General features: G+C 46.0%; 1 long non-coding RNA gene across 1 annotated transcript in view; it reads left to right on the plus strand.

Annotated features, from left to right (window-relative positions):
- LOC121133505 overlaps positions 1-25,186 on the plus strand; it is a 192,072-nt gene that overhangs the window by 654 nt on the left and 166,232 nt on the right. The window lies entirely within an intron of this gene.

Genomic DNA, 25,186 nt, shown 5'->3' on the forward strand with positions numbered 1-25,186 from the left:
ACCTGCACACCCTCACTTCAACACTCTCTCTGTCTCTGTCTGTCTGTCTGTCTGTCTGTCTCTCTCTCACATACACACACACATTTGTTTTCTCCAAGCGACAGCTTTCACTCCACAGCCTCCAAATTGACCAATAGACAGAGCCCCAGAGGAGGCTTGCTGATCTCAAAACCTTTGCAGAACCTTGGAGCTCAAGCAAGCCCAAACCAGCCCTTTCTCCAAGTCTGCTCTCTTGTTCCCCACCCCCACCCCTGGGGAAAACCTGACTACAGGGGGAATTCAGAGTCCTCCTAGGCAATGTCTGCAGAGGAAAAGCCCCCAAAGCCACTGAGAGAGGGCTCTGAGACCTCACATGTAGACAGAAGGTCTTACCTGCAAGTTTCAGACCAGTGACTCAGTCTTTTTTCACCTCAGCTTTCTCATCTGTGAAATGGACTAGCAGCTCTCCCTGAGCTGTGCTAGCAAAAATAATCCCAGTGAGGATATAATTGTAAATTACAGAGCACTGATCATGTAGCAGGTACTGTTTTAAGAGCCTTATAAATATTAACTTGCATAATCCTCCATTAATCCCGCTTAATCCCCCTTTTAACCCTATGAGGTGGATACTATTATTAGTCTCATTTCCTAGATAAGGAAATGGAGACACAGAAGGTTTAAGTAATTTGCACAAGGTCACACAGCTAGGGCTATTATGTTCATTTTAGAGTAATTAGGCTACAGAGGTCATATGAATTCATCAATTACCTCATCCCTGTTCCTTCACATCCCTTGGAGACAGGGGCCACTGTCACTAGTTCACATAGAAAGGAATGGTTCAACCTTACTCTAGGAATCCAAGTTCATTGCCTCGGCAACCCAAGTACCTTAACAAGTTCCGACATGATGATGCATCTTCCAGAACAGGACAAATCTTGCTGTTATTATCATGCATGAGCGTTGGCTAAGCTGCAAAGGGGGAAACTCTTTTCTGGGCAGTTAGAAACCAGGGTATCAAGGAAAAGGCAGTGTTTCAAGGCTGTCCTCTTGCTGGGACCTTCTCTAGGGCTGTCCATGACCTTCTTAGTACAGTGGGTGGCTTGCTTCTGGGTGTTTTATAGGAAGATGAGCAGAACCTACTGAACCCACACTAGAGTTTTCACAACCTGGGATCCTAGCTTAGTAGATTCTCTTCTAAGTTTTGACCCTCTGACTTCCCATGGTGGTGAGGGCATTGCCCCCAGGATTAAGAAACAGGTGATCCCGGCTGAGCCTTCCTGTAGACTACTCTGTCCACTGAAGCAGAAGATCTACCTACTCGAGGCCCATCAGCATCCAACATTGTGTTCAAACATCACAAACCCTGAATGTTATGCTCCCGTTCACATCACTGTCTTGTAGAAAGCTGAGTTTAAGTGACTGCAGCATGGTCACACAGAATCTCTCCATCACACCCAACTACACATCCCTTGACACTCTACAATTACGAATTGACCACAGAATTAGACTAGGAAGTTACTTTGTGGGCCTCCTGCATTCTCTGAGAATGTCCTGGGCCTGGGTCTTCTGTGAGTTGAAGGAAACTAAGTTTAAGGTGTGGTTTATTCCTCTCTCTGGACACACTCTCTTCTAACTTGTGCAGCCTAGAAACCAGCCCTGCACAGCAACGGCTTCCATGATGGCAGAGCCCTTGCCAAATTTGAACTTGGCCTTTCTACTTATTGACTTTGTGCCCCCATGTAAGTAGCTAGCCAAAATTTCCCCATCTGCTTGAATGGTCTGGTATTGTAATGAACCATGATTTCTGGGGATGGGGCCTTGGGTGTGCAGTTCTTTTTTACATACTAATTTCCCGCATAGCCCATTGATGTCCCCCTAGGAAGGGGTTGGATGTCACACAGAGCCCTCAATTTAGGGGCTTAGTGAAGGCATAGGTTTTCTGGGAGGCAAGGACATCAGTGCCTTTTACTTTGCTGGTACAAAGCTTGGACTCTGTCACTGTTTATAGGACATACAGTCTTGAGTGCCATGGTCAGAATCTAGCTGTACCTATTCTGGGTCACAGTGAATAGTGCGCAGAAGTGCCCAGTTTCTGTTCTCTGCAGTGTGAGGTCTTCCACCTAGAACAGAGAAGATAGTTCTTCATGCCAGGAAGAGCAAATCTAGGCTGCTGTGGTGGTAATGACAAGGCTGATCAGGGCTCCTTTTGTTTTTTTTCCCTGTTCTGTGGCATCCTTTGGTGCCAGGCTCACCAGGGACTCGAGGAAGATGGGAGGAGCTGTAGGCACTGAGGAAGCGTGACCCCTTCTTCACACCACGGACCAGCCCTTAGTTACTGGAAAGAACAAATGCAAATGGACCTGAAGCACAATACCCAGAATACACTGCCATGCTTCCTAGGGGCTTGCTGTAAGTTAAAGCTGGGCTCCTCCTGGGGGCTGACATTTTCCCTGGTTCAAACAACATCTGCGTCTCGCCAAGCTTGGCAAAAGGTGAAGAAGTCAGTCTCTGCCGTTGCAGACTCAAGCGAGACAGAAGAGAGAGCCACCCCACATCCCTTCTACCCGCACGGGGGGGGGGGGATCCATACACGCATCCACACATGTACGTGTATATGCCCCCTCACATGTCATACACCAAGTCCAACAGGAGGTGCTTCTCATACACACCTGTAGCGTTAATAAGGCACACCACTATTGATGTCATTGTATGCTCTTTCATGAACCCTCAGGCTTATACGAAAACACACACACACACACACACACACACACACACACACACACACACACACATACACATACACACACACGCATATTGACCATGGAGGGCACGCAGGTTCCTGTGACTTGTCCACCTTCATCCTTCCCTAGCTCAAGTCACAGCCCCTTCCCTGCCACCTGCCTCCAACCTTCTGACTGGGCAGAAGCAGCAGCCGCTGCTGAGAATTCAAAATAAATGCATTCTTAGAAGGGCCATCTTCCCCTCCAGGCTCCAGGCCAAATCTCCAAATGAAATCAGGCTGGGGAGAAATGAACAAGTGAGATGCAGAAAACAATGCGAAGAAGAAACTCTGAAGATACGAATAATAATAGAAAAAAAGGTGAGAGTTATTTTTCAGCTCACTGGCTTTCTGAAAAGTAATATAAAGTTGGCTAGCGCCTTCTTGGAACCGACCTTTCTGAGCTGAGACCCAGGCCCCACACACACACACACACACACACACACACACACACACACACACACACGTCTCTTTCCTCTCTTTCTATTACCCGAAATTTGTATGGTTTCATCTCCTCTGATTTTCTTTCATTTGTGGGCCTGTGCAAACCCCCGTGTCAGGGGCTTGTTCCTAACCTGGCAGGCCCACCAGGCTGCCGGCACTTCTCCCTGGGCCTCCTGCAGGGCTGAGAATTGAGATCCTCCCAGGGCCCACAGGCTCCCTGCTCCAACTCCCCCACCCACCTGGCCTCCCAGCTGTCTTTGTTCCCAAAAGGACTCTCTTGTTCTTTCTTGTACACTGTCCTCTCCGTGGGCTGAGGGGACAGGTCCTGGAGCGCAGCCGAGCCCAGAGTCTGTTACACCCTGTAGCAGAGCCCATATTCACAAGGAAAGTGTGTCTTCTTCCGGGTTCCTGCTCCAAATTTTCCAGGAGAAAGATTATGGAGGGGGCTGGGAAGACTGTTAAAAGTAATGCATTGCCTGTCCACTGTGGTCTAAGAGAGTCCCCTTGAAGGGACGAGATGTGAAAGTCTTGCTTAGAGGTATTTGTGCTGCTCTGCCCTGTCACCTCCTACCCAAGGCACCCACACACTTACACATGCACATATGGACAATGACACGTGTAAGGCTCTCAAGCACATATGCCCACACACTCCTCAAACACTCAAACTCACCTATGCGTGTATGTATTTTATCCATTCATATAAGCACAAACTTACTTTTTAACATACATAGATGCACGTGCTTTAAACACATCTTCACAGATGCACACACATGCACATCTCACATACAAGTATGTGTCTATACCCCTAAAGAGACAGAACCATGTGTGTTCGAGCACAAACACATACACACACACACACACACACACACACACACACAAGCACACACTGAGATACAGGCACATGTGTGAACTGATACATCTTAATCACATGCTCATGTATATACACACCTTACAAACACATGCAAATATATGTGTGTACATCTCTAAAGAGACACAAACATATACATACTGATACCCACCTCTTAGATGCAAGCACATGTATTGACACATCTTTTTGATGTTTTCAATTTTAGAAACACTTATTTACATATCCATCCCCCCATTCCCTTGCCCTACCATCCTCTCATGCTTCCCACAGACCCCCAACCCACCCCCGACCCACTTCCCAGGGATAGTGAGGCCCTCCATGGGGGATCATCAAAGTCTGTCACATCATTTGGGGGAGGGCCCAGGCCCTCCTTTTCTTATCTGGGTTGCAATAGTATCTCTCCATAGAGAGTGGGCTCCCAAAGTCCATTTGTGACCTAGGAATAAACACTGGCTCTACTGGTAGAGGTTCCATAGACAGCCTTGGCCTCCTATCTGGCACCCACATTCAGAGGGCTTGGCTTAATTCAATACTGGTTCCCCCAATTTATGACTAGGGTCTGTGTGCTCTCATTAGGTCAGGTCAACTGTTTCTGCAGGTTTCTCCAGCACTGTCTTGGTTCATTTGCTCATCCCTCCTCCCTCTCTGCAACTGGATTCCAGGAGTATCACTCAGTGTTTAGCTGTGGGTGCCTGCTTCTGCTCTGATCAGCTACTGGGTCAAGGCTCTAGGAATGGTAACCAAGGTAGTCATCAGGCTCATTACAGGGGAAGGACATCAAAGGTGGCCTCTCCACCACTGCCTAGATTCTTTGTTGGGGTTATCCCTGTGGATCCCCTACCATTTCCTCAGTGCCAGACCTCTCTTCAAACCTGTACTGGCTCCCTTTATCAAGGCGTCTCCTTTCTTGCCCTCTATTCCTCCCCTGTCTCCATCCTCCTGTTCTTCCCCCTTCTCCCTCTCCCCCTTTCCATCTCCCTCCCCCCCCCATTCTCCCAATTTGCTCAGGGGTTCTTGTCCCCTTCCACTTCTTCAGGGGACCATGCATTCTTAGCTCTTTGTTTCCTAGCTCCTCTGGCGGTGTGGATTGTTGGCTGGTAATCCTTTGTTCTATGTGTAAAAACCATAGATGAGTGAGTACATACCATGTTTGTCTTTTTGTGACTGGGTTACCTCACTCGGGATGGTTTGTTCTAGTTCCATCCATTTGCCTGCAAATTTCAAGATTCCATTGTTTTTTTTCCGCTGAGTAGTACTCCATTGTGTAAATGTACCACATTTTCTCTATCCACTCTTCAGTTGAAGGGCATCTAGGTTGCTTCCAGGTTCTGGCTTTTACAAACAACACTTCTATGAACATAGTTGAGCATATGTCCTTGTTGTATGAGTGTGCATTCTTGGGTATATGCTCAGGAGAGGAATTGCTCAATCTTGAGATAGACTCATTCCAATTTTCCTGAGAAAAACGCCATATTGATTTCCAAAGTGGCCGTACGAGTTTGCACTCCCACCAGCAGTGGAGGAGTTTTCCTCTTTCTCCACATCCTCTCCAGCATCGACTGTCATTGGTGTTTTGATTTTAGCCATTCTGGCCAGTGTAAGATGGTATCTCAGAGTTGTTTTGATTTGCATTTCCCTAATGGCTAAGGATGTTGAACACTTTCTTAAGTGTCTTTCAGCCATTTTAGATTCCTCTATTGAGAATTCTCTATTTAGTTCTGCACCCCACTTTTTAATTGTATTGTTTGGTGCCTTGGTGGCTAGCTTCTTAAGTTTGTTGTATATTTTGGAAATCAGCCCTCTGTCAGATGTTGGTGAAGATAATTTCCCATTCTGTGGGCTGCCATTTTGTCTTGTTGACTGCATCCTTTGCCTTACAGAAGCTTCTTAGTTTCAAGAGGTCCCATTTATTAATTGTCAATCTCAGTGTCTGTGCTACTGGTGTTATGTTCAGGAAGCTGTCTCCTGTAACAATGCATTTGAGGGTACCTCCCACTTTCTCTTCTAAGAGGTTCAATGTGACTGGATTTATGTTGAGGTCTTTGATCCATTTGGACTTAAGTTTTGTGCATGGCAATAGATATGGATCTATCTGCATTCTTCTACATGTCCTCATCCAGTTAGGCCAGCACCATTTGTTGAAGATGCTTCTTTCCATTGTACAACTTTAGCTTCTTTGTCAAAAATCAGGTGTTCATAGGTGTGTGGTTTAATATCAGGGTTTTCAGTTCGATTCCATTGGTCTACCTGTCTACTTTTGTTCCAATACAAAGCTGTTTTCAGGACTATAGCTCTATAATAGAGCTTGAAGTCAGGAATGGTAATGCCTCCAGAAGTTCCTTTATTATACAGGGTTGTTGTGGCTATCCTGGGTTTTTTGTTTTTCCATATAAAGTTGAGAATTGTTCCTTCAAGGTCTGTGAAGAATTGTGTTGGGATTTTGATGGGGATTGCATTGAATGTGTAGATTGCTTTTGGCAAGATTGCCATTTTTACTATGCTGATCCTACCTATCCAAGAGCATAGGAGATCTTTCCATTTTCTGGTATCTTCTTTAGTTTCTTTCTTTAAAGACTTAAAGTTCTTACTGTACAGGTCTTTCACTTGTTTCATTAGCATTACCCCCAAGATATTTTATGTTTTTTTGTGGCTGTTATAAAGGGTAATGTTTCTCTGAGTGCTTTCTAAACCCATTTATTATCTGTATATAGTAGGGCTACTGATTTTTTGAGTTAATTTTGTATTCTGCTACTTTGCTGAAGGTATTTACCAGCTGTAGGAGTTCTCTGGGAGAGTTTTTCAGGTCACTTATGTAAACTATCATATCATCTTCAAATAGTGAATTTTTGACTTCTTCCTTTATAATTTGTATTCCCCTGGTCTCCTTTTGTTGTCTTATTGCTCTAGCTAGAACTTCAAGTACAATATTGAAGAGATATGGAGAGAGTGGACAGTCTTGTCTTGTTCCTGATTGTAGAGGAATCGCGTTGAGTTTCTCTTCATTTAGTTTGATGTTGGCTGTTGGTTTGCTGTATATTGCTTTTATCATGTTTAAGTATGTTCCTGTTATTCCTGATCGTTCCAAGATTTTTATCATGAAGGGGTGTTGGATTTTGTCAAAGGCTTGAAAGCATCTAATGAGATGATCATGTGGTTTTTCTTTTTCAGTTTGTTGGATTTTTTTATGTTGAACCATCCCTGCATCCCTGGGTACCAAGGTAATTGTAGTCTGGTAAAAAGAGTTTGGCAATGCCCCTTTTGCTTCTATTATGGGGAACAAGTTGAGGAGTACTGGTATTAGCTCTTCTTTGAATTTCTGGTAGAATTCTTCACTGAAACCATCTGGCTCTAGACTTTTTTTGGTTGGGAGACTTTTGATGACTGCTTCTATTTCATTGGGGGTTATGGATCTATTTAAATTACTTATCTGTTCTTGATTTAATTTTGGTAAATGATATCTATCTAGAAAATTGTCCATTTTCTTTAGATTTTCAAATTTTGTGGCATACAGTTTTCAAAGTATGACCTGATGATTCTCTGGATTTCCTCAGTATCCGTTGTTATGTCCCCCTTTTCATTTCTAATTTTGTTAATTAGCATGCTCTCTCTCTACCTTTTGGTTAGTTTGGATAAAGGTTTGTCTATCTTGTTGATTTTCTCAAAGAACCAACTCTTTGTTTCATTGATTCTTTGTAATGTTTTCCTAGTTTCTGCTTTATTGATTTCAGCCCTCAATTTGACTATTTCCTGGCATCTACTCCTCCCAGGTGAGTTTGCTACTTTTTGTTCTAGAGCCTTCCTTTGGGCTGTTAATTCTCTAGAGTAACTATTCTCCAGTTTCTTCATGTGGGTACTTAGTGCTATGAACTTTCCTCTTAGCACTGCTTTCGAAGTGTCCCGTTAGTTTGGGTATGTTGTGTCTTCATTCTCATTAAAATCTAGGAAGTCTTTAATTTCTTTTTTTATTTCTTCCTTGACCCAGGTATGGTGCAATTGTGCATTGCTCAATTTCCATGAGTTCATATGGTTTCTGCAATTTGTGTTATTGTTGAATTCTAACTTTAAAGCAGGGTGATCTGATAAGATACAGGGGGTTATTCCAATTTTTTGTATCTGTGAAAGTTTGCTATATTGCTGAGTATGTGGTCGATTTTAGAGAATGTTCCATGTGGAGCTGATAAGAAGGTATATTCTTTTGTGTTTGGATGGAATATTCTATAGATGTCTGTTAATCCCAATTGGGTCATAACTTCTGTTGGTTCTTTTGTTTGTTTTTAAGTTTCTGGCTGGTGGTCCTGTCTAGTGGTGAGAGCAGTGTCTCCTATTATAAGTGTGTGAAGTTTTATGTGTGATTTGAGCTTTAGTAATGTTTCTTTTATGAATGTGGGTACCTTCATATTTGGGGCATAGATGTTTAGAGTTGAGACTTCATCCTGATGAACTTTTCCTGTGATGAATATGAAATGCCCTTCTTCATCTCTTTTGATTGATTTTAATTTGAAGTCTAATTGTTAGATATTAGGATTGCTACACCAGCTTGTTTCTTGGGTCCATTTGATTGGAAAATCTTTTCCCAATCCTTTATTCTGAGGTAACGTCTGTCTTTGTCATTGAGATGTGTTTCTTGTATGCAGCGGAAGGATGGATTCTATCTTCATATCCATTCTGTTAGCCTGTGTCTTTTTATGTTGGGCCCGAGTCCCCACAGGGTACAAGTTCATCCTGTTTTCTAGTCCTGGCTTCCTGCCCTGGCCTTGACCCTTTGCCAGCAGGAGGAAAACACACTCTCTTCTACCTGGGGTTTTTCCACTGTGCTGTAAACCTGTATTTAAAGCTCCTCCCTCCTACAAGAGAGAGACCTCTTAGCACTTGCAATGAAGACACACACACATTCTCCTGGCAATAAAGGCAGCACATGCATTCTCTTAGTACAAACAGCTGGATGTCTTGTCTTTCTTTTCCCGATACCTTGGACTGCAATTTTACAGGCAAGTTAAGACCAATGACACTGAGGCATATTAATGACTATTAATTGTTGATTCTTGTTTGTTTTGGATTTGTTGGTGGTGGTGTTATTGTGTGTGGATCTCCCTCCCCCTTTTACTTTTGGTGTTTGGTAAAGTGGGATTATCTATTGCCTATGTTTCTGTGAATACAGTTATCTTCATTGGGTTGGAGTTTTCATTCCAGTACTTTCTGTATGGCAAGATTTGTGTATATGTATTGTTTAAATCTGATTTTTTTCATGAAATATCTTGTTTTCTCCGTCTATAGTAATTGAACCCTTTACAGTAGTCTGGGCTGGCACCCATGTTTCCTTAGCATTTGTAGAACTTCTATCCAGGACCTTCTGGCTTTCATAGTTTCCATTGAGAAGTCCGGGCATAATTTGGATAGGTCTGCCTTTATATGTTACTTGGCCTTTTTCTTTTGCTGCTCTTAATATTTTCTCTTTATTCTGTAGGTTTGGTGTTTTGATTATTATGTGGCAAGAGGACTTCTTTTTGTGATCCATTCTATTTAGTGTATGTAAGCTTCTTGTACTTTCATAGGCATATCCTTCTTTAGGTTGGTGAAAATTTTCTTTTATGATTTTGCTGAATATGTTTTATGTACCTTTGAGCTGTATTTCTTCACCTTCTATACCTATTATTCTTAGGTTTGGCCTTTTCACAGTGTCCCATATTTCCATATTTTGTGTTAGGGATTTGTTGAACTTGAGATTTTCTTTGGTCAATGACTGTATATCCTCTAGTGAGTCTTCAACACCTGAGATTCTCTCTTCCATCTCTTGTATTCTATTGGTTATACTTACATCTGTAGTTCCTGATCGTTTACCCAGCTTTTTATTTCCAGAATCCCCTCATTCTGTGTTTTCTTTATTGTTTCTATTTCAGCTTTCAAGCCTTGAACTGTTTGAGTTGTTTCCTTCACTTGTTTGGTTGTTTTTCTTGGCTCTATTTATATTCTTTAAGAGGTTTGTTTATTTCTTGAATTTTTTTGTTTTGTCTTTTCTTCCATTTCATGTATTTTTTTGTTTTCTCTTCTATTTCCTTAAGGATTTTCTCATTTCCTCTTTGAGGGTCTCTATCATGTTCATAAAATAATCTTTAAGGTCTGTCTCTTCTGCTTCATCTGAGTTGGGCTTTTCAGGTCTTGCTGGTGTGGAGTTTCTAGATTCTGGTGGTGTCATATTGGTCTTTCTATTGCTGAGTGTGTTCTTACACTGTTGTCTTCCCATCCCTTCTTCGAGTGGGTGCAGGTGGGGTCTCTCCACCTCCTCTGGTCTCCTGGTGGCATATGTGGGCCAAGACTTCAGTGTGTGCAACTCTAGATGGTCTGGCTTCTCCTGATATGCTGCACACCCAAGCAAAGTGTTGTGGGCTGAGGGGAAGCCAAGAGTGGGGTGTGGCAGGACTCACATGCTTCCTGTCTGGACAGGTCCACTCAATGTGAAGAGCAGGCCCAAGAAGATCCAAGAAGGGGGTGATGGGTGAGAGTTGGGGCCTGAGCAGTGCCCATACTCACCTGAAGCAGAGTGTGGTGGGTGGAGGGAGAGGGGGAGCCAAGACTGAGTTGTGGCCAGACTCAGGATGGTCCTTTCTGGCAGGGTAGGTCCATTCTAGGCTTGGAGCAGGCCCAGGAAGATCGAAGCAGGGGGATGTCGGGAGTTGGGGCCCCAAGCAGAGCCCACATTCAAGCAGAGGGCCGTATTGACACATCTTAAGCACACCCTCATCGTTATTCATATGTGCCCAGGTTCTTCTGCAGGGGCAATGCTGACACTCTTTTGGGTGTGGGGTTCTTTGGGAGTTTGAATTCTTATTGATTTTTGCAATAAATGCATCATCCTCGGTTTCACAACCTCCCTGGACTCCCTCCATTATTCTTTGCTGAAAAGATGAGTGAAGGCTGGTGACCTACTCCAAACCGTGGTCCTTCAGCAGGACCAGTTTGGTGTCCTCTCTGTGTCCACCCCAAGAGTTAAGAAAGTCCGTATGTGTGGTTATTGAGTCGGGGAATGGAAGTGATTGGATGCAGGAAAAGTGACTGAATTTTTTATTTTTATTTATTTTGCCAAAGCAAAGCAGGAAGAAATAACTGATCTTGTGGCCTCCTTCTATACATTCTACCATCTTCATTCAAATTTTTTGAAGCACCTGAGGTGTAGGAGGGGCTCAGGATGTGACTCAAGGGTTAGATTGCACAAGACAGTACTGATTATTGACATTAGTGAGTTCTTGGTGGTTTGTATGACTAGGCTATCCTTCTTTAATAATCCATTTCTGTCATTACACTCACCATTCAGTGCAAACAATCTAGGTGTGAGCTGCCAACCTTACAGGTGAGGATTATGGGCCTCCAATAAGGTGAAAGTGTATCTGTAGGCCAATGCTGTGAGCACCTCCAGATCTCAATGGGGCAGCACAGCTTCTCTGGCCTTCCTCTCTTCAGTGGGAGTTGGTAGGATGCTTGAATAGCAGTCTGTGACCCAAGCTGCTTCTGTCTTGTGGCTGTTCTGCCCATCAGGTTCTTGGAGCATCTCAATTAAGAAGGTGGGTAGAACACAGCAAACAAGGATCCTATGTGGCATGCTTTTCTGGGCAAAACCTGGAGATGACACGTATCATCTTCGTTCATTCTCCACAGCTAGGAAAATAGTTAGGTGGCTGGCTATAGGTGATGACCAAGGAGGCTGAGAGATAGTCTAGTTGAAAGTGTAGGGAGGAGAGGAGAATGAAGATATCTGTGAGTCATACCCAGTATCACACAGTCCATTCTCAGATGCAGGTCTTTACCTTTCAGGCTCTGTGGTCTCTCATTCTATAGTTTACAGTGAAGTCTTAGGCTTTGCCAACAAAGGTTGGTCCCTGCTTTTCATTCTAGGTCTAGAATTCTTTGTGTGTATAAGATTAACAATTGTGCTTAATGATTTATTTGGCTTCTGTGTGCTCTGTTATGCCCACTCCATATAATTAATCTTCACTACCCTCCATGAAGTAGGTAGCCTATCTCCTGACCGAGGACATCACACCTCAGAGATACTAGGCAACTACCCAAGTTTGAGAGATAAAGAGGCTGTGGGAGCAGTGCTTTTTAGTCCCAGTCTTTCTCCTTTCTGCTATACTGCTATGGCTCCTACTGGCCAAAGGATTGGAAGTGGGATCCAACAAGATGGGATAGCCTGGAGAAACTTAAGTAGGCTGCTAAAGTCATCGGGAGTGAGTGTGGTCCTTGCAGCCTCTTGGCTCTGGGAAACATCTGGAAAACTATAGCCATCTTAACTCATCTGGGTTGATAACCATAAACTTGGGAACACTGGAAATTGATTTCTGGTTGTACAATCTTGGACAAATCCCCCCTGGGTTAGGAGCTGGGAGGCATTCATGCTGAGAACCATCTGTAGTTGACAGTAACTTGGAGCACCTCACCTGAAGTCCCTGGAACTCGGTTCCTCTACCTTTCCCCTGGAATTTGAAGACTGCAGTCCCTATTCTCATTCTGCATCCCAACCAACCTCCTAAATGGTCTCTCAACACCACAAAGTGTCTCTTTTCACACCCTTCCTGCATATGCATGACAGGGTAACCTTCTTTCTCAGGGACACACACAATCATCCCATACTGCTCTGTTGTTCAACAAACTGTAGCCAGCCCCTACACTAAAGCCCAAGCTCAGGAACAGAGGCCCTGCCGAGTGCTCACATTGCCTGTCCAGAAAAAAAAATCACCCTTGATTCCCCTAAAACACACCGAATGCTCCCACGGTGATGCCCCATGACTAGGTGGCCTCCTTGCCTGCCCATCGATACCACCTCTAGGTTAATCACTGCTTGTTTTCAATCTTATAGCACCACCTTTGGGTGCCCATATAGCCCCCCTCTTTGAGGGCCTCTTGCTGTGTGGTCATCCTTGACTAGCTCCTATCACCTCATTAGATGGCAAACTCCATGAGGGGGAGATCTGAGTCTTGTGTAATTTACACCCTTAGCTATGTAGACACATAAATGATCACAGACTCTGTGATATGCAGATGGAAGATTTGGTTTTGAGGCCAAATGACGTTTCAACTAGACATAAGGAGGCAGCCCTGGCATATGACTTATAACTTCCTTGTGTCTATCTGCAGAGCTGACTATCTTTATGCATGGACAAAGATCAGATTTTCAGGTACTCTTGGCTGCATTTTCTTTGCCTACTGAGGGGACGAACCCAGATGTCCCATAGGCTAACCTGTCAGTAGAAGCAAGTGGGCAGGTACCTTTAGGGAACTCCTCAAATTAAGCTCTCTTGGCTTTTTGCCCACACTCCACCTTTTTATACCATGCTGAAGCCAATGGAGAAAGTAATGGATTGGGATTGGGATGCTCAGGTTAAGTGGGCCGCTTTGTGGAGCTCATCCATAACCCTGCTGGAGCCCAGAGAACAATACGTTAATTAGAGCCGACGGCACCGGCTCCCATCAGCCATCCATCCTGCCTGTGTCTGCGAGGCCTTCCCCATGGACATGCCAGCCCACTCCCTACTCTGAAAGAGATTTATTCATTATCAATGTGTGTCTATGAGAGGGACCTAGTGGGGAGGGAAGAAGGAGGGAGGGAGACGCCAAGAGGGACAGGTTGTGAAAGAGGCTGATCCCAATCTGCTAGCAACTGATGAATGGGTGTGTCTGGGGGCTGGAGATGGGGGGTTCCCAATTAGGAGGATGAAACAAGGCCACCTGGTTAGTCAGGTGAGCCAAGAGAAATTAGAAGAAATGCCGTAAATATGTCCAACAAGGAGTCTTGGCCAGGTTTGAATGTAGCTCTCTTTAAGCCCCCAAATGATAGGAGAAAGACAGAAAAGAAGAGAAAAACCTGCTTACCCCAGAGCTGTGTGTCCTCTGGATTCTACTTTCAAAGCACTCAAAGAGTCCTGCTGAATGAAGAAATGATATTCAACAGAAATCAGAAGAATCAAGGACAAACATCAGGGTAACTCACTACCAAGGAACAAAGAGAAATAGCACCTAGAAAAATCAAGCATTTGGTCTTTGATTTTATTTTATATTACATTATATCTTTAGCCCAGGAGTTCTTTGGAAGAAAGAGAGGTGCATTTCCTTGCTTGTGGGTCCTGTTACTTGTGTATTGCAAAGATTTTTAGAGACCGTGGAACCAGCTCTCTTCAAGGTGCTGTAGGAGCCTGTGGGATGAGAAGCAAACAGACCAGAGATGGCCAGTGACTGGCTGGGCTGTGACCCACTGGTTCAAGATCTAACAACAATGGAGTGTCACAGGGGATGAGGTCACTGTGTTTTACAGTGGCTTCACAAAAGACGTGTAAAACACGTTAATGGCTCTAACACCACTCCAGCCATACAATGACTCCCCCAAACCCCACAACTGTTCAGATTGTGATGTTATCATAGGGGAGGTCCACCAGGAAGGCCAGCCTCCACGGTCACACGTTCTTGCTCTTATCTGTCAAATGGTTTATAGAAGGACACAGAAGACAAGCAAACTAACACTTTATTGAGAAGATGTTGCAGTGCTGGAGAAGAGAAAGCATCCACGCTGGGGATCAGCACTGGTGACCTCAGTGAGAATCACACTGAGAGAAGGTGGGGTGTTGTCTTCTATGAGCTCAGAGACATTGAGGGTAGGGGAGTTGTTCATGGGAGGTGGTTTAATAGTTACACCTTTATTGTAATTGAATCATATACCATGTTTACACACTGCCTTGGGTATTTGTATCATCAATATGAAGCTGCAGAACATGTAGTAGGGCTAACTTTCCTTTGACATTGTCCTTCTTGGTGGAGCGCCACCAGTGGAAGATCACCCATGAATCCTCTTGTGGGGATTTAGGGCACTGCACATGCCCTGGTTGCTCTTTAGGTGGGAATGATTTGAAAGTTCCCTGAAAGTATCCAGTATGGCTGAGTCGGTCTTCATTTTTGGATAAGAGAAATGACCTGTTTATCTCATATCCAAGATCAGGAGTTGAGAGTATATAATGAAGGAGTTGGCCACTGTATCTGGGCCCTGCCCGCTGCCTAGCAGCTCTTTCTTGATGATGGGCTCATCACTCAAGAGCCCTGTTACACATACAGGAGTTTGGGCTGCACACCTTGGACACTTAATGTGGGTCTGCATTTCCACTAGATCCCAGTGTGATTTATGTGAACCCTAAAGCTTGAGGGCTTGTCAGTTTCATTGCATATCTTGTACTTTGGGGTGGCAGGATACTTTGAGGAGATAGCTAGTGTGGGGTCCCTCACTGACTGGGCTTTAGTTCACTTGTTTTTTTTTTTTTTCGTGTGAAGGAACTGAACCAGAGCAGGTAATTTTTGTTGTTGTTTTGTGGGGATTGAGAAAGGTCTTACTACGTAGTCTTGGTTGGCCTGAAGTTTGCTGTGGAAATCAAGTTGCCCTCAAACTTGCAGTAATTATCCTTCCTCTTCCTAGAAACTACTGAAAATATAAGTATGCCCCATCATGACCAACTCTGACCAATATCTCTCTCTGTCTCTGTCTGTCTATCTCCTCCCCTTCACGTGTGTGTGTGTGTGTGTGTGTGTGTGTGTGTGTGTAAGCCAGAGGTCAACAAGAGTTTTCCTTTGATGCCTTCTGCCTTATTTTCTTGAGACAGGGTCTCTCACTGAACTTGTAGCTCACCAATTTGGCTGGACTATCTGGCCAGAAAGCTAATGATCTACAGGGATCCTTATGTCTCTATCTCACCAGGAATTGTGGTGATATATTGTTTATGATCTAACGAAGTTTGCCTGGAGATCAGAATGAAAAGCTAGCCACAACCATAGAAGCTGGGCAGTGGTGGTACACACCTTTAATCCCAGGACTCAGGAGCCAGAGACAGAGGAACCTCTGTGGGTTCAAGGTCACCCTGGGCTACATGAGAGTGAATCAGTCTAAAAGAGAAACAGAGCTCATGCCTTTAATCCCAGCACTAGAGAGAATATAAGGAACTCAGTGCAGTCTCAGGAGCCATCTGAGATTTGGTAAGGAACAGTGTGCAGTCTGGAGATGCAATCTGAGGTTCAGTGGTTCACCCCTTCCATCTGAACATCGGTGGAGGTGAGAACTCTCTGTGGTTTGGCTTCTTTGCTTCTCTTATCTTCATCTTGAACCCCAATATCTGTTCTGGGTTTTTATTATTTGTGCTATAATTGGACTTATGAATGCTCACACCACACACGTGGGTGCTGATGATTCAAACGCAAGACTCTGTGCTTACATGGTAATCACTTTATCTTGCCAGGCCCAAGTCAGTGAAACTTCAGTAAACTTTAGCAGTCAATAGTATCTGGAACGAATGACAGTTGTCTGTGTAGGACCCATGATTGCACTTTTAGCAGGCTCCCTACTGCTGGTCTGGGGAACCCTACCTTGAGAAATGCTGACCAGATGATTTCCTTGGATTCATACATTCTAGGGACTATTCTGCCCAGCCCTAGAAAAGACTTAACTGCTGTGGCGATATTTTGATTGTGATCAAAGTGAGGAGCTAAGCCACTAGTTATCCATAGAGGCCAGGCAGTTGTGGCTCACACATTTAATCCCAGCATTTGGGAGGCAGAGTCAGATGAATCTCTGTGAGTTTGTGGCTTGGGCTACAAGAAATTGACTAAAAGAGAAACAGAGCCAGGCGGTGGTGGCTCACACCTTTAATCACAGTACTTGGGAGTCACATGCCTTTAATCCCAGCACTAGGAAGGTGGAGACAGGAGTGATATGACTGGGTGGAGAGAAGAATATAAGGCAAGAAGAGACAGAAGAGGCAGGAGCTCATTGCATTCAGCCTGAGGATTTGTAGGGACAGGATTGCCCCTTTGGTCTGAGGATTCAATAGAAGTAAGACCAAGTGGCTGACTGCTCTGGTTCTCTGATCTTTTAGCATTTATCTCTAGATCTGACTGGGGGTTTTATTATTAAGACCAATTAGAATTCAAGCTACAAGCTGCCCCTCTGTCATGTATCTTCCATTGGTGGGAAGATGCTCATACTTGTGATGTGTGCCTTTTCTAAGTGGACAGACTTGTCCCAAGCTGTATCTGACTTCTCCTAGTCCAGACAGTTAATGCCACTTTCCCAGCATACCCTGAATGGATGAGCTAAGCCCTACAAAATGCACAGAATGCAATTCAGGCAAAGTATTATCAACAAGATTTAAGAAGAAACCCACAGAACACGGCAATAAAACCTGGAAATAACTATCCATTTCCTACCCACAAAACTTCTCATTTCCGAGTCCATAAACGCTCCCCCCTCCGGATCCCAGACCCATCTGTTTTGTAAGCATGTATAATTATTAGCATCATAAAGTCAGTTTCTATACCTAATGCAATTATCAGGAGCCAAAATAATACCAGGTAAAGGCGGGGGAGAGAAGAGGAGGATTGCTCACTGCAAACTCAGACTATTTCTTAAAAGAGAGAGAAGTAGTCACATGAGAAGATAAGAATTCTTTATGGTGAGATTATGCTTCCTGTGGAGGCTTTGGGACTGCTTCACAAATAAGGCTGAGCTGACTCATCTCAAAGCAAAGAGCAGCTCCTCGGTGTGTACCATGGTTTCAGTAGCTGTTGGGGATCAGAAATTGGGATCTGTGCTTCCTCAGCGACCAACCTATAGACACTCTGGAGTCTGTGGGAGCATGCCCTTCCCTCCGGAGGCACTGCCAAAGCTTGTTCATTCTTTTCCATCCTTTCCCTGGGCCTCTAGAGAGTTAGAAAGCAAGTGTACAAAGCTTGGCTGAGAATCTAGTCTGTGGTGAGTTCCTGATTCAGAAAGAACTCGGGCCTCCTGTCTTGGTGTCTGGTCCTAGTGGCAAGGCTAGTTAGCTACCCATGGAATGAGTGAGCGAGTGAGTCAATGGATGAAGTGATGGATGAGTGGAGAAGGTACAGATGGCAACGGCAATTGCTATTACAGGAGAAGGAGAGCATATGCCGTTTCCTCCGCCTATGTCTTATTGTGCTGGTGGGAGGTAGCACACGGCTTATTGAGGCATTGTGGAGAGGCTGGCTTTTATTTACTTCAGCATCCTGACCACTAGATCTGTCCAAATGGAATGGCCATCTTTGCACAATGGTGAGTTCTACGTTACTGCTGATTTTCAAGGCTGAATCTGGGCAGCCCTTCTTCAGGCTTCTCATCCAGGAGTTAGAGGTTAGGTTGGAGGGGGCAATGAATAGAATATTTACCAAACATCTGCTAGGTGTCTGGCTCATCTAACACTCTGACCTCAATTTTTTAACAATAAAAAAAGCAAGCTCAAAGATTCATGGAACTAGTCCATCACATATGCAAAGCAACGATGCAAAGGAGGGTCTGCTTTCTCCAAGGTTCAGCACCTTCCACAAGCGACTTGAGAGACTATCCCAAGCCTTAGACTCGTCAGTGCACTTGCTGGAGCAGAACTCGGTGTGCCTGGCTACTGAAAACACAGGCTGCCGCAACTGCTGGCTGAGATGTCCGTCTGCCTTCTGGATCTGTTGCTGAGGATTCAAAGCTGTCTTAAGAGGGCCTGGAGTGGGGGGTGTGACAGTTCTCCATGACTGTTGTTTTTTGGTTCAAATGGGTTTGTCAAGCTGCCCTAGCATCTTCTCATCTGCTTGTCTGCCAGAATCCAAAGTCAATCTGGTGGTGTATGATTTCACTCTATGGTCCTGAAATCTGTGGCTAATCTGGGACCCCTCTGACCCGTGCCCTTCTGTTGCTGAGGAGCAGGCTCTTGTCTCCCTATTTCTCTCCAAGCACATTAAGGGATGAAAGGGGACTGTTCAGCAAGACAAGGCAGCCGCCTGGGGATTCAGGCCGTTACACTGTTGCTAGTTTGTAGCAATGGTGAACCCCACAGGTACTGGGAATGCAGCCTGGGAAAGTTGGAGTGATGGTCTTTCTGAAGTGTCTCTGCTGCCTTTGGAGACTACTCCATGTACGCATATTTTCCTCCAGTCTCTGTCACTTGTTCCCATGCTAGCATCTTCTGATTGTCCACTGCTCTCTTCATGCCTACAAGACCTATCTCTAGTCTCTCTTGCAACTACATGGCAGGGAGTAGGTGAAGAGGAGCAGAGGAGGGCTGGGAACTACTAGCTGTGGGCATCAAGATGCCACCTTTCTTAAGGCTTCTGCCTTTATTTGCTTCCAACATTTTTTTTTTAACATTCAGTACCCCGCAGTCTGGCTTGATTTGGTGCTAGGATAGGCCCTGCCAGAGCACGGCACCAGCCAAACCTCCGGGAGGACTTCTGCTTCTACCGATAAGTGCCCTATCTTTTTCCTCCCCTCCGGCACGGTGAAGATGCCCTCCCTTCAGAGCCAGGGAATTAAAACAGGGATCTGGGCTTTGGCAACTGGCCTTCTCTCTGGCACTAGGCCTGCACTGTCTCCATGGGTTGCTCTCTCAGACTCACTGTTGCCTGATTAAAAATGATTTCTTCTTGCAAGACAAAATAGGGTCTTGTCTGGAGTCCCCCCCTTCCCCAAATGAAATAGAAACTTGGCATTCTGGGCCCTCAGAACTCAGTCCACAGGAAGGAAGGGCCATGGCAGGGGGTGGGAGTGGGTTCCCCTTCAGGTGATGGGAGGGGCTGTATGAAAAACCAATCTGTCCAGGCTGCCTTACATCCATTCCAGCCTTACCTGTCAGCCTTACCTGTTTGAAGAACCACAGACTGGTTGTCTTAAACCATGAAAACCCAAGCCAGGCATGGTGGCACATGCCAATAATCCTAGCACTTTGGAAGTTGACATGAATTTGAAGTTAGCCTGGGTTATACAGTGTGTTCCAGACTAGCCTGAGCTTCAGTATCTCAAGCAAAACAAAGCAACAAAGCAAGCCCGAAGCAGTCATTTGAGAGCTCTGAGGGCAGAAGTCTGGTATCAAGGTGTAACGTGAGGGCTTGGTTCCTGCCAAGGGAGGAGGGGAAGGGGACTGGGGGGATCTTGTCTGGCTCTCTCTGTTGGACTTGTAGATGGCTGCCTTCTCTGCTTTTTCACTCATTGTCCTCAGATTCATCCCCAGATGCCTTTGCTCATGTGATCAGTTGTCAGACTCAGGCCACCGCTGCCCAGCCACTCAGCCCTCAGTAGACAGAGGACAAAGATACAGAGCAGTGTGGTTGCCATTTCAGGAATCCTTGGAGGCATGAGTACAGAGGCAGCCTGAGTGGGAGAGGAACACCTTGTGGGAAGATTTGGGCCTGGAGTCTGTCCAGGGATCAGGGGAGAGGTGGAGACAGGAGCAAGAGGAGGCAGGGGTGAGAACTAACCCAACTCTTCTTCACTCTGAGCTCGCCGTTGTAGGCTTTGGTCGGATCCAATTGGGACAGGTATTCTGGCACTCGGGAGTCACAGAATACTATATGTTACACAGTTCAGATGGAAAGGTATCCTGGAGCTTGGGAGCCAAGGACTACCGCAGGCTGCCGTAAGCATAGCAGCTTACAACCCTGCCTCAGGGAAAGGCTTCCCCAGTATATGGGCTCCAGCTCTGCTCCTGCAGGACAGGGTCTTCCAGCTGGGGATGTTTGCCCAGTGTAGCAGTTTTGCTCGGCAGGAGGTTTCTCCTGAAGTTGCTACAGTTCAGCTCTGCTCCTGGGGAGTGGAGAGCGGAGAGCAGAGAGCAGAGAGCAACAACTCTGCTCTGCCAAGGGAAGGTGTGTCCCTGTGGTCTCCCCCCTCACCCCCCGCCCCTCCCCGCCCTCCACAAAAGTGTTATAGCCCTGCTCTGCTCTGCCCAAGATCGCCTCTGTTCTGTTGCAAAAGAAGGTCTTTACCCGAAGCTCAACCAGGGGGTTTATTGGGAGGAAAGACTCCAGGAGAGTGGCTGTCCTCTGCCACAGTGGCTGAGGACAGCCGGGTAGCCGGGTAGTGGGAACAACCACAAGCTGAACAGACACAGGGTTTATATAGGGCTTCCAGGGTGGGGATTGGTCAGATTTTAATGATGAGCTCAGATTGGCTAGAGCTCCTGCTCGAGGATTGGTTAGTTTTCTGTACAGGGTTAGGGTCAGATTTGGCTCTGGTTTCAGGTTTCAGTGTGTTTCTTTCTCTGGTTCTTTTTAGTCTTTTGGCTCCAATTTAGGGCAAGGGTGCATTTCTTTCACTGACTCTGATTAAAGGGACAAAGTGTGTTTCCTTAGCACTGGTTTCAGGGTCAGGGTACATTTCTTTGGTTCTGGTTGCAGGGCCAAAGTGTGTTTCTTTGACTCTGTTCAGGGTGTGTTTGACTGGACCCTTTTCCCTATAACCATCACTGCTGTGGCAGTAAACTCTCCTCACATTTTTCTCTCCTAATAGGATTATCCCCCAAACATCTCAAGCAAGAGAAATGCTGTTTCCTTTTTAATCTTTATTTAGAGTACACAAAGACAGGAACTTTCCTTCCTGGGTTAAGTCGCCCTTACATCTTCTTTGGCCCCATTATTTCCCTGTAGAAATGCGCTGTGTTCCTACCACCAACCAGAGGTCCCCACGCCATCCCGTGACTCAGAGTCATGGAAGTGGGGAGGGGGTCATGGTGTACAGATACCCGTTCCTTCATCCTTTCCACTGGTCTGTCACCTGCCTCCCTGTCTCCTGGTACCGTCTCATGATTGCCCAGGCTTCCGACCAGTCTCCTGTGCCCTGGCCATCCTCACCTGTCTTTCAGCATCGTTGTGCAAGGGTTAGGAATCAGAAGAGCTCATTTGCCATGTTAGCTGAGTGGTAGAAATGGCCAATAGAGACGCTCTGGACCAAGCCTGTGCCGTGTGACTTCTGCTCTGGCGGCACGGCTCTGCAGATGCAAAAAGGCCTCATTAGGCCTCGTGGCCTCCATTTTAAAGTAGAGAGAGGCTGAGGACTGGAAAGTCTTTGCAGAACACGGGAGCTCATCTGCCTACTACATGTCCCAGTGCTGCTCAGAGTCATGCTTTCATAGTTCAAGAGCAGGACAACTCTGTCCCTATCTCTGTTAGGCTTTACAGCTGAGCATGCTGGGATATCTCTGAGTAGGGGGTGGGTCTTCCTATATTAGTCCAGAGAATCAGAATGAACAGTTTGAAACATGTATTTTACATATTATATATACATATGTATATGCAACATGTTTAATAGTGTAGGGAACTGGCTGGAATGACTCCAAAGGCGGAAAGGTCCACATTGAAGACCCCGGATAGCTGAGGGTGTGACTTCCAGTCCACAGACTTCAGAGCCAGGATGAGTTGATGTTGTGATTTTCAGCTACTAAGAAACAAACAAGCAAAACAAAAAAACCTGATGAAGTGTCAGGCAGGGAGATACTCTGTTCCTTGGGAAACAGCTTAGGTTTTCTGCTGAGTTTGCTTCGCTCAACTTTTCCCTGACTGGACCAGGCCCCTCTCACTCTGGGAAAGTGATCTACTTTACTCCAGCTACCAGTTCAAACACTGTTATCCCGAAACACGCTGACACCTCTTAGAATAATGTCTGACCAAATAATGTTTGACCAAATACATGGCACTCCATGGCCCACTCGAGTGCACAGTTAAGACAACCTGCACGCTTCCCTGCCATCATTTCGCATGCAACAACTTATTTGGTGCCACAGGAATGGACTCAGTCCCTTATGAACCCAGAGAGTTCAGTCCAGTCATTTATCCCTCAAAAGGGACCATGGTACCCAATTGGGAGACACTATTCTTACTGGCTGCCTACTCCTGAAGAACAGCTGTCAGCTCCTCCTGCCTCAGATGGCCATATGGGATGTCTGTCTGCCCACTTCTCCATGCTGTGTGTGTGGCCTGCCTGGACATGTCTGAGCCGCTTTATCAGGATGTCTTAGAATCAATACCTGGCTCTCAGGACAGCGGTACTCCCTTCTCTGTCCCATTCTTGTTAAACCCCAGAGAAGTTGCAGTTGAGGCCAATAGGAAGCTGTGACTGGCCTGTGAGAAAGCTCCTTGCTGTCTGTTTCTGCCCTGGTAGTGTCTTCAGAGAGGGAGGATACACACAGAGAGCCTCTCTGTGTGTGTATCCTGTCTTTCAGCCATGATAGCTCCAGTATAGCTCACCAGAGTCAGTTCTGTATAACTGCAAAGGTGCTGACCCACAAGTAGAACCTACATTGCAAGCTAGTCAGGTAGTTCCTCAGCTACTACAGGGCAAGGACTGGAATCCAGCTTGGGTGTACCTCAGGTGGTGCTAGCTGTGATGTGTGGGGGTGGAGAGGCCGTGGTTCAGGTGAAAGTAATGTCAACATTAACATTGTCTTCTCAGTGTACCAGGAGCTCAGTTGGTGGCCATCCTAGGAAGTCACTATAGGTTGGACACTACTGTGACATCTTCAGGAAACAGTTAATGAGGTGACTGGAGGGGATGACTCCTAAACGCCACTTTTGCCAGTGCTGGGATCTTTGGGGTGCCAACCTTCCAGTAGGCAGGAGGATCCCCAGAACGGGTGACAGGAAAGCTCCTTTATATTTGCTGCCTGGAGAAAGGAGAGGTCCAGAGTCCCCGAGTATCTCACAGTGCCCAGCTCCTTCCCCAGTGGCCCTTGCTTGGGGGAGGAGATGAAGGCACAGCCTTTGCAAAGGGCACCGCAGAAGTGAGGCAGCTTCCTGTTTGTCTGCCCCCTACCAGTGTGTTCCGTGGAGACTCGGAAGGGGAGAGCAAACAAGGGGATTTTCAGATGGTCTTTGCGGGCCTTCCACTTTGTTTTCCCTTGGAGGGAGAGGCAGCCACGATTCTAAATCTTGGCCTGGAGGAGCTGGGCAAGAGAAATTGGAGGGGAGGATGGCTTATGTGAGATGAGGAGACTGAAGCCCCGCTAAGCTGGTCTGGGGAGCGGCTGATCTGAGCCCTGCTCAGACAAGCTGCAGCTGCTCTGAAGGGAACACAGCTGACCTTTCTGCAGACTGCTGCTTCTCTTACAATGGACTTTTCAAAGGAACTGTCATCAGTTTGGAGAGGGTCACCTGACACTCCCCGAGTACCTGCAGACATCGGGCCCTTACTACCCTCCCAGGGCCAGCCATTTCACTTTGTGCTGGCTCTCTGAACAGTCTGCTTCCAGGTGGGCAAAGGGAATACCCACCCAACATTCCAGAGGCTCTGGAGACCGGACCCCATGGCACCTGTCATCTGGTCCCATTTGGGTGATGCGCTCAGAGCCACCTTCACACTCCTGCTGGGATGTGGCTGGCTGCTCAGTATTAGTCATCCACTTCCTCAGCTGGACAGTAAGCTGCTGCCAGCAGGGACCAGATCATCTCCATCTTTTATATCCCACGTTTTCGCTCCCAGCAGGGTGAGCATATGGCGAGCCTTAATCACCACATCATGGAAATAGGGAAGGAACTGGAGAGAATAAGATCTGCCTCACTTCTTTGCCTATTAGCCAGTGGGTCCCCACCCAGGGTAGACCAGCCAGTGGGTCCTGGGGGGATGGGTAGCTCTGTGGGTAGTGTGTGCAAGTGTGATGACCTGATTTTAGATGCTCAGCATCCATGTGAAAGTCGAGCATGGAAGGTGTATCTCTAAGACAGTTCTAGGGTGGGGTGAAAGAGACAAGCAGGTTCCAGGGGCTCGCTGGCTGGGCAGTCTAGCTGAAACAGAAGCTCCAAGTTCAAAGAGAGACTGTGTCTCAAAAAGTAGGATGGGGAGTGATTGAGAAAGACATTCAACATCAACCCCTAGCCCCGGCCTCCACATACATCCTCATGGGCAAATATGAACACACACACACACACACACACACACACATACACACACACACACACACACACACACACACACACACACACACACTGATCAGTTGTTCTTGACAGAGGTGAGTAGCACCCTGGCATGGAAAACAGTTCTGGACTTTGCTTTCTGTACCTAGGTATCTACTCCAGGATTTTGGTGGGTTTTTTTGTTTTTTGTTTTTTGTTTGTTTGTTTTTTGAGACAGGGTTTCACTGTGTAGCTTTGGAGCCTGTCATGGAACTCACTCTGTAGACCAGGCTGGTCTCCAACTCACAGATATCTGACTGCCTCTGCTTCTGAATGCTGAAATTAAAGGAGTGTGCCACCCCTGCCTGGCTGCTCCAGGATTCTTTAAAGAAGCCCAGTGGAGTTATTTATCTGAGGTTAGGAATGCTGGG

The sequence above is a fragment of the Mesocricetus auratus genome, unplaced genomic scaffold (genome assembly GCF_017639785.1).
Source record: "Mesocricetus auratus isolate SY011 unplaced genomic scaffold, BCM_Maur_2.0 Super-Scaffold_100022, whole genome shotgun sequence".
Classification (NCBI taxonomy): domain Eukaryota; kingdom Metazoa; phylum Chordata; class Mammalia; order Rodentia; family Cricetidae; genus Mesocricetus; species Mesocricetus auratus.